The sequence below is a fragment of the Vanessa tameamea genome, chromosome 23 (genome assembly GCF_037043105.1).
Source record: "Vanessa tameamea isolate UH-Manoa-2023 chromosome 23, ilVanTame1 primary haplotype, whole genome shotgun sequence".
Lineage (NCBI taxonomy): Eukaryota > Metazoa > Arthropoda > Insecta > Lepidoptera > Nymphalidae > Vanessa > Vanessa tameamea.
In genome coordinates, this window is record NC_087331.1 from 1,072,528 (window position 1) to 1,091,977 (window position 19,450).

The 19,450-nt window shown below is 34.3% G+C and overlaps 1 long non-coding RNA gene across 1 annotated transcript in view; it reads left to right on the top strand.

The window, feature by feature from the left end:
* Positions 1-19,450, top strand: part of LOC135193982 (uncharacterized) — a 169,857-nt gene that overhangs the window by 36,434 nt on the left and 113,973 nt on the right. The window contains exon 2 of the long non-coding RNA XR_010309534.1: positions 14,652-14,688. This is a non-coding gene — a long non-coding RNA (uncharacterized LOC135193982). The remainder of the gene's footprint in view (positions 1-14,651; positions 14,689-19,450) is intronic.

Here is a 19,450-nt window from a genome sequence, read left to right on the forward strand (position 1 = left end):
TCATCACAATTTCCTTCATCACCGAGCACGGAATAAACACGAATTTAGCTCATGAAAATTTAGAAGTGCTCAGTAAAAATTGCCTAGTTTTACCCGTGTATGTGTTTTTGGTTTTTTTATATGATATCGGTTGGCGGGCGAGCAAGTGGGCCGCCTGATGGTATGTGTTCACCATCACCCACTGACAATGACGCTGTAAGAAATATTAACCATCCCTTACATCGCAAATACGCCACCAACCTTGTTAACTAAGATGTCATGTTCCTTGTGCCTGTAGTTGCACTGGCTCACTCACCCTTCAAACCGGAATACTATAGTACTGCTGTTTAGCGGCAGAATATCTGATGAATTGAATACCTTTGTTGAGGATGTTAGAGGTGGTAAACGAGCAGGAGGCTCACCTGATGGAAAGTGACTACCGCCGCCCATGGACATCTGCAACACCGGGGAGCTTGCAGGTGCGTTGCCGGCCTTTCAGGAAGGAGTACGGTCTTTTCTTGAAGGTTCCCAAGTCGTATTGGTTCGGAAAAACCGCAGGCGAAAGCTGGTTCCACAGAGTGGTTGTGCGAGGCAGAAAATATCTTAAAAATCGCGCTGTTGTGGATTTTCGGACATCTAGGTGGTGTGGGTGATATTTTGAATTTTGACGAGATGACCGAAAGTGAAATTCAGCAGCCGGGATTAATCCGAACAATTCTCGGAACATTCCCCGTGATAAATTCTGTAGAAGATTCAGAGCGATCCAACATCTCTACGCAAAGCCAAAGGATCAAGCAGATTGGAAAGGGGTTGATCGTCGATAATTCGAGCCGCTCTACGTTGGATACGGTCAAATGGATGGAGCTGGTACTGGGGAGCACACGCCCAGAGGTGAGAGCAGTACTCCATGTGTGGCCGAACCTTGCCTTGTAATCTTAGGCGATGGGCCGACGTGAAATATTGTCTTGCCTTGCTGAACACACCGAGCTTTTTTGATGCCAATTTGGCTTTGCCTTCCAATTGACCGCGGAACTGAACGAGGCTTGAAATATCGACGCCAAGTATTCCGATACTAGCTGTGGCGGCTAACGGAATGTTCTCAAATCGTGGAGATACGACAAATGGTGTTTTTTTAGCAGTTAACACGCAAACTTGCGTCTTTTTGGGGTTGAAATGGACTAAGTTTAGCCGACCCCAGTTCGAGACTTTGTTTAACGAAGACTCGATTTCAGACACAAGTTTGTTCCGGTTTTCTTCGACGTTTTCCCGAGAAATATTAACACGGTCGGTATATGAGGTGTCTACGGTGCATAGCAGTGAATGTTACTGATTTGCAACAAGTCATTGATATGCAGAAGAAACAGAGTGGGTAATAGAACGCAGCCTTGTGGAACACCAGCAATGACGAATTTTAAGTCGGAGCATGCACCGTCGACCACGACTTTGATGCTCCGATCTGCCAAAAAACTGGTAATCCAATTGCATAATTTCCCGCTTTGTGCCACCCGCGATCGAAGGCCTTCGCTATGTTCAGACTGGCTGCTAATGCCTCCCCCTTGCTCTCAACGGCTTCCGTCCATTTATGAGTCAGGTAAACTAGAAGATCACCGGCTGAGCGACCCCGACGGAAACCGTACTGGCGGCCGCTAATCAGCTGGTACTCCTCTAGGTACCGCAGGAGCTGGCAGTTAATAATGGACTCCATTATCTTGGAGAACAAGGAGGTGATGGCTATAGGCCTATAATTGGACAGGTCTGAGCGGTTGCCCTTTTTAGGGATCGGATGCACCAAAGCAGTTTTCCAGGAGTTCAAGACGACGCCGAATGCATAGGATTGCCGGAAAAGACGCGTTAAGACCGGTGCCAACTCGGGAGCACAAGTCCGTAACACGATTGGAGGGATGCCATCGAGTCCACTTGACTTATGAATATCCAAGGAAAGAAGTGCTTTACGAACTGCACTTTGCCGGAATGTAACCTCCGGCATCGTGGTATCACATCGCGGGATTGTTGGTGGTGACTTTCCTTCGTCATCCAGAGTTGAGTTCGCCGCGAAGAGAGAGTCTAAAAGATCAGCTTTCTCCTTCGCGGTATGAGTCAATGACTCACCGTCTCTGTGCAAAGATAGAAAAGAGGGCTGACAGAAATTTCCTAAGACAGCTTTAGCGAGAGATTAGAACGCACGTGTACATATTTTAAATATGTATTACATTACAATCTATACGAATATTATAGAGCCAAATTTTTTTTTTGTTTGTATGTAGAGGATAATCTTTGGTACTATATGATGATAATCCCATTTAGAAAACTACTTTATACGTATGATTTTCTTTATTAATAAGTTCCACCTGTCCGAAGCCGCGGCGGGTCGCTAGTATTACCAGTAACAGTGTACATATTCGATCATATGCACCTGTTTCATTATCAGAACACAAGTGTTATTATTTTATCGCATGAAGTAATTGTGGTTTATTTTTTTCATAATAGTACCCCGTAAATAATATTTAATAATTTCACTACATGGAATCACGTAAGAAACAAATTTATTTTATCGTCGTATTAATTCATACTATTGAACCTCGGATCCATTTTGATATTGTTACGTCAATGTAATTTAATCGCTCTACCATTGGTTCTCGATTAAAACTCGAATAAGTCTGGTACTCGTTTCTGAATCGCCTGCTTGATTGTATTATGTAATATTTAAGACAGAATACAATAACATTTTATAGTTGTGGTGCGATTTTCTTAATAATATTAATTAATTGTTCAATGAAACTGGTAGCCGACCTGCAATCATACCCAAGATTCAGAGTTCGGAAATAAAGATGACAATTTTATGATGGCATAGTTATAAGCGATATTATTAAGAATGTAAGGATAATTCTTGAAAAATTAAATAAACATACATTTACTTTTACAATACAAAACATTCTACTGTGACAGTACGTCAGTATAATAATGTTTTTTGAACGCATGATCTGTGTTCCCAGAATAATATTAAGTAAAAATAGAAAAACTTCATAGAAATATTCCATGAAACGTTTGTCACAGAAAAAAATCAATTGTGAAAAACACACAGTCTCATAGCAAAACAGCAAAGTTCTGCTGTCAAAAATGTTTTACTATTCAAAGTATTTCAATTTAGCCTTAAACCCGAATACGTGATATTATTAAACCTTATATAACCTTCGTTTCACCTTTAACTTATATTTAGGTCAAAATAAATGTTAAACGAAAAAATACAGAGCTTCTTTTCGAGCTCCGAAAAACAAAATATATTTCTTTGTAAATATTCTTATTTATATTTATTATATATTTAATAACTTACTTTTTAATAAATCGAAATTCATATTTGCGTTGAATAATATGCCAAGTTATGAATTTGGAAATTCAGTCGTCAATATTCTAGAGCTTTAATGTAAGTCAGTTTTATTATAATGTTTGTTTATAAAAATATTGGAGCATCGTATTTTATTTACCAAAAACATAGACTCAAGTAATTTTAATTATAAACACCCATTATGTACACAGTACATCACCAAATTTTGTCCACGGCAAGCATTTTCAAAGACAATGCACAATAGTGCACAAGTATGTGCGCAAACGCAGGTGTTTTGTGTCCTCAGTCTTATAGTCCAATAGGACAAAGTCTACTTAGGTACATATGATATGACTTGAACGAAACAGACGCAGGACCAGGGACTATGGTAGTGTTAGGGATATTAATAAGGCCTTAATCTCTACAGAGAGTTTTAAAAAGTCATCAGCTTACAATTTGCTGAGTCTGAAATTCATTTACATAATTTGCGATCCTTTGCGAACTACTATAATAGACGAATGAAGTAGTTATACTGGTAAACGATAATTTTCGTTTCTCTGTTTCTGTTAAGCTTAAGTGATCCAGTGTAATGAAAATGGTAGGTCCTGAACACGCTTTGCTTTATTGTCGAACTTCTCGGTAACTATTAATCTGTTGGTTACTATTACACTATCAATTTGTAAGCGACTATTCTGTGACTTCTAACGAACATATAGTACCGACTATTCCCAAAGGCCATGATTACAGCACAAACTACAAGTAACTTAGAGTGAGTTTAATTTGACACAAGTACTTATCGACCGCACCGTTGATTTTATCGTATGTTCTAACTTTGAACAGGGATGTCCTTACAGGAATTAACTGGTGACTTCGATTAGTATTGTATAGAAAATAGGTTTTATGTTAATTTATTCTTAAATCAAGGCCAAGTTTTGGTATAAATTGTTAAGTTTATGACCAGTATGCTTGTAAGTATAGAGTGCTACGTCTATCTTATGGAAACCATTTTATTGTCCGAAATGAAAATGACTTAATAACATATAATTACAATTTTGATTAAGGTGTTAGTGGTAGAAACCATTTAGGTAGTAATTATCTAAATATCAATTGATAATGTCGTCCTTACCGACTTCGGTTACAGGGATCAATCTCAAGGACGACCAGCCAACACCAAACGCAGGTCATTTTATAGTGCAAAAGTTTGTGTGCAAATACAGGTGCACTCTCATTTCTCTGCAATCCGATGGGACAGTAAATCTATCAGGACCCTAAAGAGTTAAGGGCAGGACCAACTGCATTACATAGGATTCTTCCAGAGAAAAACCCAATATTTTTTATCGGCCCGGCAAGGGCTTTGAACCATGAACCTCGGGATCTTTGGCCGTATATAAGACCACCAGACCAACAAGGCAGTCTAAATCAGTTATACTACTACTAATACTACCAATACTACCATCAATTTGTAATTTGTATTATTGCGTTTCGGTTGAATGGGTGAGTGAGCTTATGAATTGAAGCCACAAGGGACAATTTTCTCGTTGGCAACACATGACAGCGCTTAGAGAGCAGTGGCATGTAGTGTCTGTGTTTGAATTTAATTTATCATCAACCCATTAGTTCCTTTGCTTTTCTAAAATAATTTAAAAAAAAATCATAACCATAAATACAGAAGAGCAATGTTTTCTAAGAGTTATTTTTTGTCTTATTCTTTGTATTTTCAACGAAATTTATAGAACGACCGCTTTGAAATGTGTCTTTGATATCTTTCTATTATATTCGTTTGTTTTTCGATTGAATGAATATTGCGGGAATGGGAATGAATTGAAGGGATGGGTTTAATTACCTATAAATATGTATGAGTTTTAAGTGTTATTTTATTACCAAAATAAGTCATCAAAGAAAACGTCGACATGAAAACTCTTTACATTGTTTCTTCCACATATAAATCCAACAATTAGTCACAAAGATATACTGGATATGAATCTTACTATGTAGTTTATATAAGAAATAAGTTTGTGACCAGTTTAACTTTGACCGTAATACAAATTTAAAGTGATTGAATGTTTTTTTTTTTATGAAAAATAACAAAAAAAAGTCCAATGTCCACAAATTCGAGTGCTGTGCTAAATTTTAGTAGAATCCTCTAGCGATTTCAACGTGATTAACAAACATCTAAATATCTAAACTTTTAAGCGGTTAGTGGAACTGCGAGAAGCGAATTTAACAGTTTACTGCCCAATTAATGATGCTGATCCATATATTTCTTACGTTTATTATTATTTGAAATAAGGGAATATTAAAAAAAAACACAATCTTTCATATTTATAAAATCAAATCCGAGAACAATATTTCTTGTATTGTTATCGAATATAAATTGTTTTCGCCTTGTAAGAAAATACTGCGAGAATTATTTACGTCAAATAAACTGACTGACTGACTAACTACAAATAGAACATGTCTTAATGTTACTATTATACCTTAACATTTTTTTTTAATTTATACTCCGGTATAATCTCGCTATATATATAAAGGCATACATATATGCAACAAACATACAAGAATTAATAATAAAAACAGACTTAACTAAACTCTTAAATGTTTACAAAAGAGATTATAACCTTTTGGGTAAGCTTCCACTAAAAAGAATCAAAGTCAAATGTACTTTATTTAAGTATAATTTTAAAAATATTTTTTAATCTCAATTTTCGTTATTAAATGTAATGCTAACACTGGTACTCGACTCAAGAAAATCAGTAGAAAAAAAAAACTCAAGGACATGTTCATGAAACACATTTATGTTTATATGTGTATATATATATATTTAAAACAAATGTGAAATAAATTGGAAGGAATGTAATTAAACTTATAGTCTATTCCAACCAAAAGAGGACAAAAGCCAAATAAATAACATTTCACATCAAATTGGCGCGAAATCATTGGTTGAGCTTAAATAAACTATGGAAATCTTTATGGATATGCGTTAAAAAATGGCATTTTTAACGTCGATGAAACTCCCGTCGGAACTTAAAGTGAATTAAAGTGAATATAAGCATTTAAGTAGATGAATGGAATAGTGTTGTAATATAAGTAAATATATATCAATCAAGAACTATTAGTTGTGTATAATATATCCGAGCTATTAGCAAAATGCGTGGAATAAGTAGTGGAAGTCGAGATAGCCCAGTGGTTGGAACGCGTGCTTCTTCACCGATGATTTCGGGTTCAAACCCAACCAGGCACCACTGAATTTTCATGTGCTTAATTTGTGTTTATAATTCATCTCGTGCTCGGCGGTGAAGAAAAACATCCTGAGGAAAGCTGCATGCGACTAATTTAAACGTAATTCTGCTACATGCGTATTCCACCAACCCGCATTGGAGCAGCGTGGTGGAATACGCTCCAAACCTTCTCCTCAAAGGGAGAGGAGGCCTTAGCCCAGCAGTGGGAAATTTACAAGCTGCTAATGTAATGCAATGTAAGGTTTACCTTTATTCCTGTATCGATTGGAATAGGCTATGGTTTTGTTTTTAAATAAGAATTCATTAAAATTATAGCGCACTTATTCTGATTAATGGTAAGTTTGTTACGGCTTTTTTATATTATTCTAGATTTCTCATTAAATCCAATTAAGGTTTTCTTCAGATACATCGTAAATATACGCAGAAAGTATTAAAGAATTTCATAGAAAATATCAAAAGTAAGCTCATTATAGATATTTCACGTTATATCTTTGTTGCATTTTTGGTTCATTTAATCTATTATATATAATATATGTTCAATGTTTCTGTTTTCAGACATTTCTCTGATCGTGCGGGCAACCATTTAGAAATAATTCAGATATATTGATTTTCTCTAAATTTGGAGTTAGCTATTTACTCCGCTTCTAAACAAGTCTGTTCCCCGGTTATTTTAGTTTAACAGCCAAAAATACAAATGTTTAAAGTGATTATCTATTTTGTATATAGAATAATTGGGTCAATTATAAAGGGTTACTTAAGTCCTTAGTATATCGTAGTATCATTAACTTTTTAAAATAGTTTTGCTTAAAACAGAGGCAAAATAGGCAAGGGGCCACTTTATGGCAATTTGTCACCGTCCAAAGATGTGGACACTAAGAAACATCAACAAGATGTGCATTGTGTCCAGTGTAAACACAGACACAATGCACTCACACAAAGTCACTCATCTTTTAAACAGGAACCCAATAATACTTAGTATTGTTTTTTATGTACGGTTGATTAGAGGGTAGACCCTACCCTGACGGGTTTGCATAAAGATTTAGTAAGTTATGTTAAGACGATTGGTTCGTTTACTTATTTTTGTTTGTTATGTAATGTTGAGATCTGAGTACTTTTAACTAGATTTATCTGGTTATTTTGCTCATTTCCAATTGAAATCTCTCCTTTATTTCTTACTAGCTCTCAGTTCTGGTTTCATACGGATACAAAAGGGTCTATATGTTACTGTAAAATCTCGAACTAAGGTAAATCTTAAGATTTTCCAGTAAAACCTAAGATTTCCCGACATGAGTTGGTAAATGTAAGTATTTATTGTAAAGGTACGACTTTCTCGGACTTTTACCACTCCAACCTAATCTAACCTAACATGTAAATCCTAAGATTAACCAAGTAAATGATGGTAAAATTTCGAATCGCAAAGTTTTACATTATTATTAAGAATGATCTTAATCGGAAAATCTTAAGATTTACCGTAGTTCGAGCTTTTACAGTAACATATACATAACTTTTACATTGAAGACATAAAAAGGCAAAGAAAAAATGTTTTTTTTCAGCTAGGAAAAATGAAACTCTCGATGGAAAATAACTGGCAAATTTGAAATGACCTTTCTCTACTGTAATATGCATGTTATACAAATACTTTGATCTCGAATCATTCTGTTTGTTTATGAAAATCGCATTAAAATCGGATGCGTAGCTTAAAAGATCTGAACGGACAGATAACGTAAGCGACTTTGTTTTATACTATGAGAGATTTAGTAACAGAATGGAATTGAATATTTTCTCTCTCACAGGGCGCAGTATTATAAAATTATACGCAAATATAAAAAAAATAAATTGACAGTAAATAATATACCACGAAATAAAAAAACGTAGTAAAAAAAAAAATTTGAATAAAACGAAATTCGCCTTATAAAAGTTATCGATTGAAACGTTTCCTAAATCTTTAGCACCCCGTAAAATTCGTTTACGTTGCTTGTTGAGACATTCTTACTGTGAGCCGAATAAAATAAAGATTTTACTATCGCAATGGAAATTCCTATTCCGTTTAATTTTGAAGTAATTTCATTATTTCCTTCGTTAATCTCATAAACGAGTTAGGACAAAAATCTTGTTTTCAGATTTCTTGTTGAGTTGAATAAACTTTTTGCGTACCATGTTCCTGTTTTAAGTAGTTTAATGAAAATCTATTTCAGTTGCAAAGTGTGATTTCGTTTAACCAAGTAGAAAATAGCCGTAACAGGGTACAACATAGCATTAATTAAACTATATTCTTGGTTGTTTCTTTGTGATATTGAATATTTGTGAATACAAGCATAAATTGCCAAAAAAACTAAATATGCGCGTTTCTTTCAACGATTCTTCTTGGATCTGATTTTCTTTTCCGAACCGTTGCTAGTTCATCAGATATTCTACCGTCAAACAGTAGTACTCGGTATTGTTGTGTTCCGGTTGAAGGGTGAAGGCCAGTGTAACTACGGGCACAAGGAACATAACATTTTAGTTCCCAAGGTTGGTCGCATTGGCGATGTAAGAATTGGTTAATATTGGTATATTGGTGGTAAGAAATTAATATTCGAACCTATTTCTAAATGCGTACTTAATACATATATCCGGTTGTGTTGTACTGCACACGATATCGTAGCAAAATTATTTTGACAAGACCCGAAATATTGCTTTCCTTTTCCGCAGCGAGGGATTGAAAAAGATAGCAAGTTCTTACAAATTAGTTTCGAATAATAGAACTGTACATAGTTCTATTTGTATTAATTATATGAATGTTGGAGGCACATACAAAACGAGTCCTGTAACGTTGTCTATGGGTTGGTGATATCGGGCGGCCACTTTGCCAATAACCTACTGAAAAAGAACGTTTTTTTTTTAAGGTCGTACTCCATCGTAGCAGTATAAATTAACTTTTTATATCCTTTCCTCTTGAATATATCGTTAAATAAATAATTAAATACTAACCGAAATCAAAATAACTAAATTTTGAAAGTAGACGTTGTATTTTTAGTGTAAATATCATATTTTTGAAATTGCTGTGAAATTGTGTCTAAAAATCGTTAAACAAAATTAAAACCATACGTATTGTCCTAAATAGATAACCTTTAATTTGTAGCAAAGTAAGCGAAGGTTAAGTTAAGTTTAAGTTGAGTTAAGTTTAAGATGATGATTATGAATTCTGTAGATGTTTGAATAAGAATGCGATAAGTAAATGATTACCAATTCTCAAAAAAATACCTGTCGCCGGTTCTTCTCAGGTCACCGTATTTTCTTTTCCGAACTGCTGGTAGGTTACTTTTATCAATAAGTAAGTGAAATGTTTATAGATAAATTTGATTTGATTTTAAATGTCCCGTTGATAGACTGACGTTCTCATCTTTGAGTAGATTTGGAGTTTTTTCCATTACGCTGATAGATACACATTTGAGAGATTTTTTCTTACGATCCGGTACCACCTAAAACGATAAATTATGAACACAAATTTATCTCATGGAAACTTTTGTATATACGAATTTGAATGTCTGAATCTTTGGATAAGTCACGTGTACTCTGGGTCGTGAGTAAATTGAAATGTATGTATGAATCACTTCATAAATTATAACCTTGACGTGCTTGAAGTCTTGACATTAAAGTAAGTAAGGATCCTGCACTGGCTTCATTTGTTTATTCAAGACACACTTCAAATATAATAATGAAATATGATTTGGGGAAATTGGAATACAGTGATATTATTGTAACGGTATGTGTTATGTTTTAAAGATTATTTCATTATATTTTACATTAGAGCTTAAATAAATAAAATAATAAATATTAGACAACATCACATACATTACTTTGACCCCAATGTAAGTAGCTAAGGCACTTGTGTTATGGAAAATCAGAAGTGACGACGGTACCACAAACACCCATGATCCAAGACAACATCGAAAAATAATGAACTTTTTCTACATCGACTCGGCTGGGAATCGAACCAGGGACCTCGGATTTCCGTACCCATGAAAACCGGTGTACACACTACTCGACCATGGAGGTCGTCAAAGTGGATACCTTGTTATTGGAGCCGCCAACCTGTATTGGCGCAGCGTAGTGGAATAAGCTCCATAACTTCTCATCAAAAGGGAGAGACTGCCTTAGCCCTGCAGTGGGATATTTATAGGCTTTTTATGTGTGACTTTTGGTTTATTTTAATATAAAACCATTTCACGTTCGTCCATTCCCAGTGGTAAGGTAAAACAAAAATAGTTCCTAAAACTTTTTTCGTACAGAAATCTCTCGAGATTTTTTTTACGCTTCAATCCAAATTTCTCCATGTTGGAGTAATAAACGAATTTTCTAGAAGACTTTTATACGAGGCAAGTTTTAAACTTTCGATTCTTGTGTTATGCGAAGATATTATTCTTGCTAAGTTTGTTTGTTTGGAACGAATATTACATAACTAAGTATACGAGTACATATACTTGGTACATTATTAAAATTTTGCCTCAACAGCTCACAGTACATGCCTATTAATCGGATATAGCCGATTCAATTCTGACTGGGCAACATCTTCGTTCACTGTTTACACCAGCTTTGCTTTTTGGCGGCGTAAATAAAATAAGTGTGTTTAAGGGGAAGATCGGTGTTAAGAATCTTATGTAATTTTTTGTACATAGCTAGTTTGATTATTAGGTACTTATTATCGCATTACATATTAGTGAGGATACCATAAACATAGACAAATGCCTTAAATGTAAAGTAAGGCCTCCTCTCTCTTTCAGAAGCAGGTTAGGAGCATGTTCCACCACGCTGCTCCAATGCAGGTTGGTGGATTCATGTGAAAATTAAACACATGCAGGTTTCCTCACGATTTTTTCCTTCACCGCCGAGGACGAGATGAATTATAAACACAAATTAAGCACTTAAAAATTCATTGGTGTATGCCTGGATTTGAATCGGCAATCATCGGTAAAGATGCACGCGTTCTAACCACTGGGCTATCTCGACTTCACATTGAATACAATTATTTTATTATTATATTATATATATATTGAATATTTTGTTTTGATAGCTCAGTATTTATTTTCCGTCTTATTGCCTTACTGTATGATCACTTTCCGAGAGCAACTGTAATGCGATTCAAAATGGAAATGCTAGCATTCTTGCCGCTGATCACGTCATGATCTGATCGATGATTTTAATGTTATAAGTTATTAACAAATAAATAATTATCACATTTCTCAAAGTATAAATAACGTAAAATAATAATATTAATAAGAATTTAAAGCCTAATATTATGAGTAATCTTTAATCAACCCTCCAAAATAATTACATCGTGTTCCGATTAACCGTTTTCTTTGATCAAACATTGAAATTAGTTTCCATAGTTATTATAGTTGAAGATTGTGATACGATGAATCGAAGCAAATATTTATGTATTTCAAAGCATAAATAGCTTTTTAACTATATTATTAATTGAAGCGGATTCTCGTAGAACATTAAACATATATTTTTTAAATATATTACATTAACAGCTTGTAAATCTCCTAATGCTGGGGTAAGGCCTCCTCTCCCTTTGAGGAGAAGGTTTGGAGCATATTCCACCAAGCTGATCCAATGCGCGTCGATGGAATTCACTTGTGAATTTCGTTGAAATTAGACACATACAGGTTTCCTCACGAAGTTTTCCTTTACCGCTGAGTCCGAGATGAATGCATGAAAATCACGCGCGCGTTCTAACCACTGAGCCATCTCGGCTCTTTAAGTATATTAATAACTACTATTTACTCCACGACTATTAATACTTTACTACTACTATTGGAGATACTAGGGGAGAGGAGGTGGGGTGGGGGGTGAGGTATAAACAAAGTAGCCTTCCTTAGGTTCAAGCTTGCTTCATACGAAATTTAATCAAATTCGATTTAGTAGTTTAGCCGTAAAAGTGACGAGAGACAGACAAATTTACTTTCCATTTATAATATATTTAGGAAACTCATTTCTACTATATAAAAAAAAGTCTTTATAAGGCGGCGTACGCGGTACTAAGGGACTTTCTGCTCGTTGGCTTGGTACGGTAGCTAAAAGTAGTTTTGTTTGTATACCCGATTGGTGTTTTATTTTGGTATAAAGGTTATGTAACTTAATGTACCTTAATTTAACTTAATGTACATGAGTTTGAATTTTTGTTGAATTTTGTAATTATTTCATTATGTGTAAGATAATTGGTTGTTTTTTTTTTTAATAATTTCTTCTTCGAACTCATGCATTTCGAAGTAATGAATGTAATAGATGATTGTTTTGCAATTGTTATTCATTTTAATTCTTATTTATATAAAGAAGATCACGGGTCCATAACACGTATTTATCATTCTACGTAAAAAAAATATGTAGATTTAATTGGTTATTCTTATGACATCAATAAGATATAATAAAACTACACGTTTTTTTTTCTTTTTTATGACGAGCAAATGGGCCACTTGATGAAAATGGTCACCATTGCCCATAGACAATGGCGCTGTAAGAGATATTAACCAACCCTTACATCGCCAATGCGCCACCAACCTTGGGTACGAAGATGTTATGTCCCTTGTGCGTGTAGTTACACTGGCTCACTCACCCTTCAAACCGGAACACAACAATACTGAGTACTGCTGTATGGCGGAAGAATATCTGATGAGTGGGTGGTACCTATCCAGACGGGTTTGCACGAAGCCTAAAGTTCTAGGTATTCTGTTTTGGAATATTAAACCGTAACGGATTTATTGGTTCTTGGTTTTCTTTAAATATATATAATAATATAAGGTAACGATCGCTTTGATCGACTAGCGGTCGAAATTCGATCATAATAATTATTGAAAAACAGTTAAAAGCTACGCGATCTATTCACCCGTATTCTGAGATTATCTTAATTCTTCTTACTGAATTCTTTCTTGTGTGGTTGGTATGGTATGGAGCGTAGCGTACCTTCTAACTCTCCTTAGTCCGTAATTAGTTTAATTGACATCATAGAAGAGCGCGCACTATTATTATTTATTCCATGATCAAGCGTTTCTGGAATTTATTGGCTATTAAATACAGTACTACTGTTTGCCCACGATGACTCGAGTTCGAGGTGAGTTCGACTTATAAGTGTGTTCGACGATAGACATATACCAGCGAAATATAACACCTTCCCAATCTCGATGAAGTCAAAAACAAGAGGTGAATTATACCATTGGTTTGAGTGGTTACTTCCGACCATAATCACTATGTATGGCGCTGACTGACCATAGAATCTAAATCGTCATGTTATCTAATTATACTCTTAACTGCATGCTTTTAAAACGCGTTGTAACTAAAGATAATATACGAGCAGCTATGTCAATAACAAAATATGCTTCATTCAATTAGGTTAATAAGCGCTTTTGAATTTGGAATTCCGAGAAATGCCGAATCAATGAAGAATCGTCATAATAGAGTTCAACATTTTGCAATCCAAAAATTTAAATTGTCATGTTGCCTGGCAACAAAACCATGCAGGCACACTAAAATTTAAATTTATAATTTCATGTGTGTTACATGAAATCGTAAATAAGATACAACAAGGGCATATCGGCGGAGAAAAGAACGTATTTGAATCGTCATGATAAAGATTGTTAGTGTCAGTGAATTGACCATCACTTCAGATTTTAGATTCTATGGAGAAAAGCCAGTAAAATTCAGTAGTAATATATCCATAGCTACTGAATTTTACCCGGTCATAGACCACTATAAACATTTATAAGTGAAAAAATTCTACCACCGATAATAATTTATTTATAACACAGTGCAACATAGGACGGTTTAACGCGCGTTCCAAAACTGAGGATTCCTAACTTCGGACTGATAATTTCTAAAGAGGAAAATACTAGTATTACTACACTTTTTATTGGCTCGGAATGAATTTCGAAGTCATATAGGTCATGACTTTAAGTCGTTTAAAGGTAACTAGACACACTAAACTCAATAGAGAGTACAAAGTAAAAATATATAAAAGTACGTATTTTATTTACCGTTATTTAAACAGAAAACTACACGCAAAGCGTAAACAGATAATTCGCAAAGAGTTTTTATTCAGAGCACGTAATTAATTCACTTATCTTTTTTTTCAGATAACGGCCAGTTTCTTCCTGGGTCAGGTGGATAGAGGTAATTCTAAATTATATTTAAATGTTACATTTAAGATATGCAACTAGATTATATTTCGATTTTCGAGATAACTATTATTTTCTCTGGTACATTTTGCAGTTGAAATTTTGGAAATAATTTAATAAATATCTTAGTCTTTTATTATTTTAGATGTTTGTAAACTAAGAATATTACCCACACTTATTGTATGACAGAACGACCTTAAAGCTTCAATTTTTTCTTTGGCTTTGGCTGAAAATTAGAAAAAACATTAATACAATGTGGGGTTTGTCTCGACGTTTACATGCACCACAGATAACGTAATTAAAAATAAATCAAACACTAAAAAAATTCAAATTAAAGCACATCGTCCTTTAAGATTCACGTGTTTTATTTAACCCCTGGTTCATTCGCATAGGAAAAAAAACACATAATCTTAAACTTATCCTGAAACAGTATATAATAAAATATTATATTTATATTTATTTAATCGTCATAAAAACAAATAGTAAGGGTACCGTCTAAAAGGATTTCACCCGAACGTTACGACTGTCTCTAAGTGGCTTTCTGCCTGCGTTACAGAACTCTCCCTATTTTGTTATAACCGCTATGATTACATTTTCTCGTTTGCAGTCGGCGAATCAATATTTCTGCCTATTTAGATGCTTTGCTTAACCGTGAGGGTGCTGATAGGGGCTAAAGTTTTATGTCATGATACGTAATAAAACGAAAATTGATTTTTCTTATTAAGTAAATCTATATATATAAAACGAAATACTCATTGATTATACAAACTTGAAATTTGGTAGGTAGGTTCCTTAAAGAGATTTTACGGTTTTTTTTTTTTTTTTAATCTTTATTTGAAAAGAGGCTTTACTCGCTGAGCGACTATGTCAGCCCCATCGTTCTAATTTACAAATCACTAACTTCTTACCTTAATTAATTTGATTATCATAGAGTACACACTAATGGCCAATGGATTTTACGGTTTGTGTTTTATAAATTTCGCGCGGGCAAAGCCGCAGGTTCTGTTAGTTATTTTATAAAATGTATTTCGTAGATGTTAATATTTTCTAATTCGATGGTAATATACCTAAAGCATTCACTTATACGTCAACAACAAATGTACGAAGTATGGAACGCTTTTAAGCACAAATTTTTACCCCTTCGATTTTTTTGGGATAAAAAACCGGTATTCTATTTCATTCTTCGATACATAAATAATCTATTGGACTCTCCGTTGCTGAGTAATTGATAAAAAAAAAAACAATAAGAATTATCAATTATAATATTTACGATTGAAATAATGTTTCGGTTTAATATTCGTTGATACATTGTACTGGGTAAAATTTTACTATAAATATTGAATTCATACATGTATGGTTTTGGTGGAACTTTGTGCAAACTCGTCCGGGTAAATGCCACGGGGCGAGGTTACCACTTACCACTTAACATCAGGTAGTCCATCGCGCACACCATTTTTTTTTTTTATTTCGGTATAAAATACTAAGCTTATTGTCAGGTCTACTCGGTAGAATATACATTTTGAACGTGTAGTTTTACGTTTCATTATTCTAGAAAAATGATTTTTCAAAAGTGCTTGAAAGCGTTTTCTTGAATAAAGCATTTTTTGATTTATTGCTATATTAAAGTCATATTATACGATCACTGGATTCTATTATAAATGTTTCGCAATAATGTGTTTCAGTAGAGCTGTAGCTACTTTTGCTTGGAGGTAGGGCTTCGTGCAAACTTTGTTTCGCTGCCACTCACTCATCAGATACCGCCGAACAGCAATACCTAATATTATTGTGTATCGGTAGATCGAAAGTTGGAAGCGCATGCGCATGCGAACTTATTAAAAATAAATGAGTACACAATATATAATATTATATGACAGCGTTAATATTTACGTGCCTTTAAATTTATATATTTTTATCGAATTACTAAATCAAACGTGAAACATCATCAGAGTGAATTTATATCGAATCGTATCAATGTTTTTTTGCTTTCATTTCAAAATGAATAGAATATTTTATTTATCATAATTTAGTATGGGATTCTATAACACGTATAGTTTAGAAAGCACTGTCTTGTTGTATTCGTCTCGGTTAAAAAAAAAAACAGTCCGTGTAACTTTGACAACCGAAATGATATCCTTTTGCGTGAGACGTCTCACTCAGAGTCAGATGTTATATTAAGAATTCTAGGTTTCACAATAATTCAAAATAAGAATGCAATTTTAAAACTTTAATTAAAGAACCTTGCGTTGTTAAATAAATGAATATCTATAAAAAAGAACGTAAAGGGTCACTTTAAAATATACAAGGCGCACTTACAACAAACACTCGTAAAAAAAAACGATAAACCAACTAATGACGTTATTATGTAGTGCTCGTGTTAAAAGCGGTAGTAAAATTGGTTAAGGAAAGACTTTAAATTTAAAACGTTAATAGATTTAAAGATAAAGTAAATGAGAGTAACCCAGACTTAATAGTGTGAAGTGCCGATGTATTTATACAATTAAAAACATAATAACAATAATTTAACGTAAAGCGAGCGGAGAAGTCGAACACGCGTTTATAACAAAGATCTTTTTATTGTATGTTATATAAAATTAAAGAAATTAACATATTTAGTAAAGTCCTATTCACAGCTACTTGGTGGTAGGGCTTTGTGCAAGCCCGTCTGGGTAGGTACCACCCACTCATCAGATATTCTACCGCCAAATAATAGTACACTGTATTGTTGTGTTCCGGTTAGAAGGGTGAGTGAGCCAGTGTAATCACAGGCACAAGGGACATAACATCTTAGTTCCCAAGGTTGGTGGCGCATAGGTGATGTAAGGAATGGTTAATATTTCTTACAGCGCCTTTGTCTATGGGCTGTGGTGACCACTTACCATCAGGTGGCCCATATGCTCGTCCGCCAACCAATGATATAAAAAAAAAAAAGCTAGACGAAGGCCTTCTCCGCAAAGAAAGAGGTTAAGAGCTAATTTTATCAATCTCCACAAACACATTTTGCAGAATTTCATTGAAATAACAGATGGGGGTTTGACCATATTTTTCTTAACCGTCGAGCACGAGATGAATTATGAACACAAATTAAACACATGAAAACTCAGTGGTACCAGTCTGGGTTGGAACCTAACCAATGGAAGGGACTATTAATAACGTTTGAGAGTAATTCGTAATTAATAATTTTATTTTTAAAGTAATGATCTCTCCAGTCGCGTCGGCCATTGCCGTTCATAGAGTTCACCTGTCTTTGCGCACATACTTTTAAAATATAATATATAGATGATTTTAAAACCTGACGTGTAGAGGTCACTGCGTCACTTCACTGCAAATTCTGCAGCAATAGATAATATTTTTTTAACAAATTACCTAAATTTAGTAAGCAAAATTGGAGCATTTTTTTCCTAAAACGGCTTTGAAACGTCCAGAGTTAGAAAAGCGTATACAGTATGCCCATCAGGAATCCATTAGGATGTCGAATGCGTTGTTTCCGAACTATTTTGTTCAACGTATTGTAACGAAACGAAACAGTAGGAATGCCAAAGGCCTTTTTGTTCGTGTTCCCTCCCGATGTTTCGGAGTCGATAGATTGTTTTTCGCTTGGTTAATTTTTCGTCTGGCTTCTATTGCAAAAACTGTATCGTATGGAGTTGAAATTCATTGAATGAAAGAGAATATTGATTCAGTTTGAATACGATATAATGTGATTATATTTGTCTGATTTTCATTTTCCCAGAAGTTCACACAATATAAAACACTTTTACATACAATTTTTTAATTAACATTTTGTTCTATTTTTTTTCGTATGTCTCGATAGGCATTTATTAAAGATGTTTTCCAGAGATGTGAAGAATCTGTGTTTCTTACAGCGCCGATGTTTATGGAGGGTGGTAATCACTAATATATATATTATTTACTTTACAACATCCACGGGCTCACAGTTGCCCGTGCCTTTTTTTACATTTTATTTTTATAAATTGTGGCGTTATTTTATATTTTTACTGAACATCAGCAGATCTTCGTTGGACTTCGAGCTTGTCGTCTTCTTGGAAGACGTGGCCCATACTGACATTTTTTTTTTTTTTTTCAATTTAAAATAATATATAAATAATCCATAATAAATAATATATGATAATATATATAAATACTGTATATAGTAGTTGTTTTTTTTTTTGCTATTCTAATTACTGCAATCCAGCGGGCCCTGCTCCGTGCTCGATCAGAGAGAGCACAGCCTCGGCGACTCTGATGTCGCGTTTATGTATAGATGTCTTGAGGCTGTGCTCTAGGATGGTCTTTTCTGAAACACCCGCCGCTCGGCCGATGAATCTGCCGATAGCATCGCTACCATCGTCCGTGTAATAGACACAGGTGTCAGTGTGAATCACTAATATTTGTCCGTTCGTCAATATCATCAAAAAAAAAAAAAAAGCATAGAAGGCTTACCGATTATTTTTATTGTTTGAATGTATTAAATCCTTTAAGATTTAACATAAAATGTAGAATACATGTTGATAACATTTTAGTTCAAAAATACTTTCTGAGAATAATACTGTTATTCTATAGGATTTTTAGAAGTAAGACCCGATTTTCGAACCTTAAACGGCACCGAGGGGAAAATAATCCGCAAAATTACATTATCCCTCGACTGATACTGAATGTTTTTATAGTGAGAACTTTTCTACGTGTTGGCATTATATGGTCCGATTCAGGACTTTAACCTTTGGATATTTTTGTCAATCAAAAGTGAAATTGTCCTAATT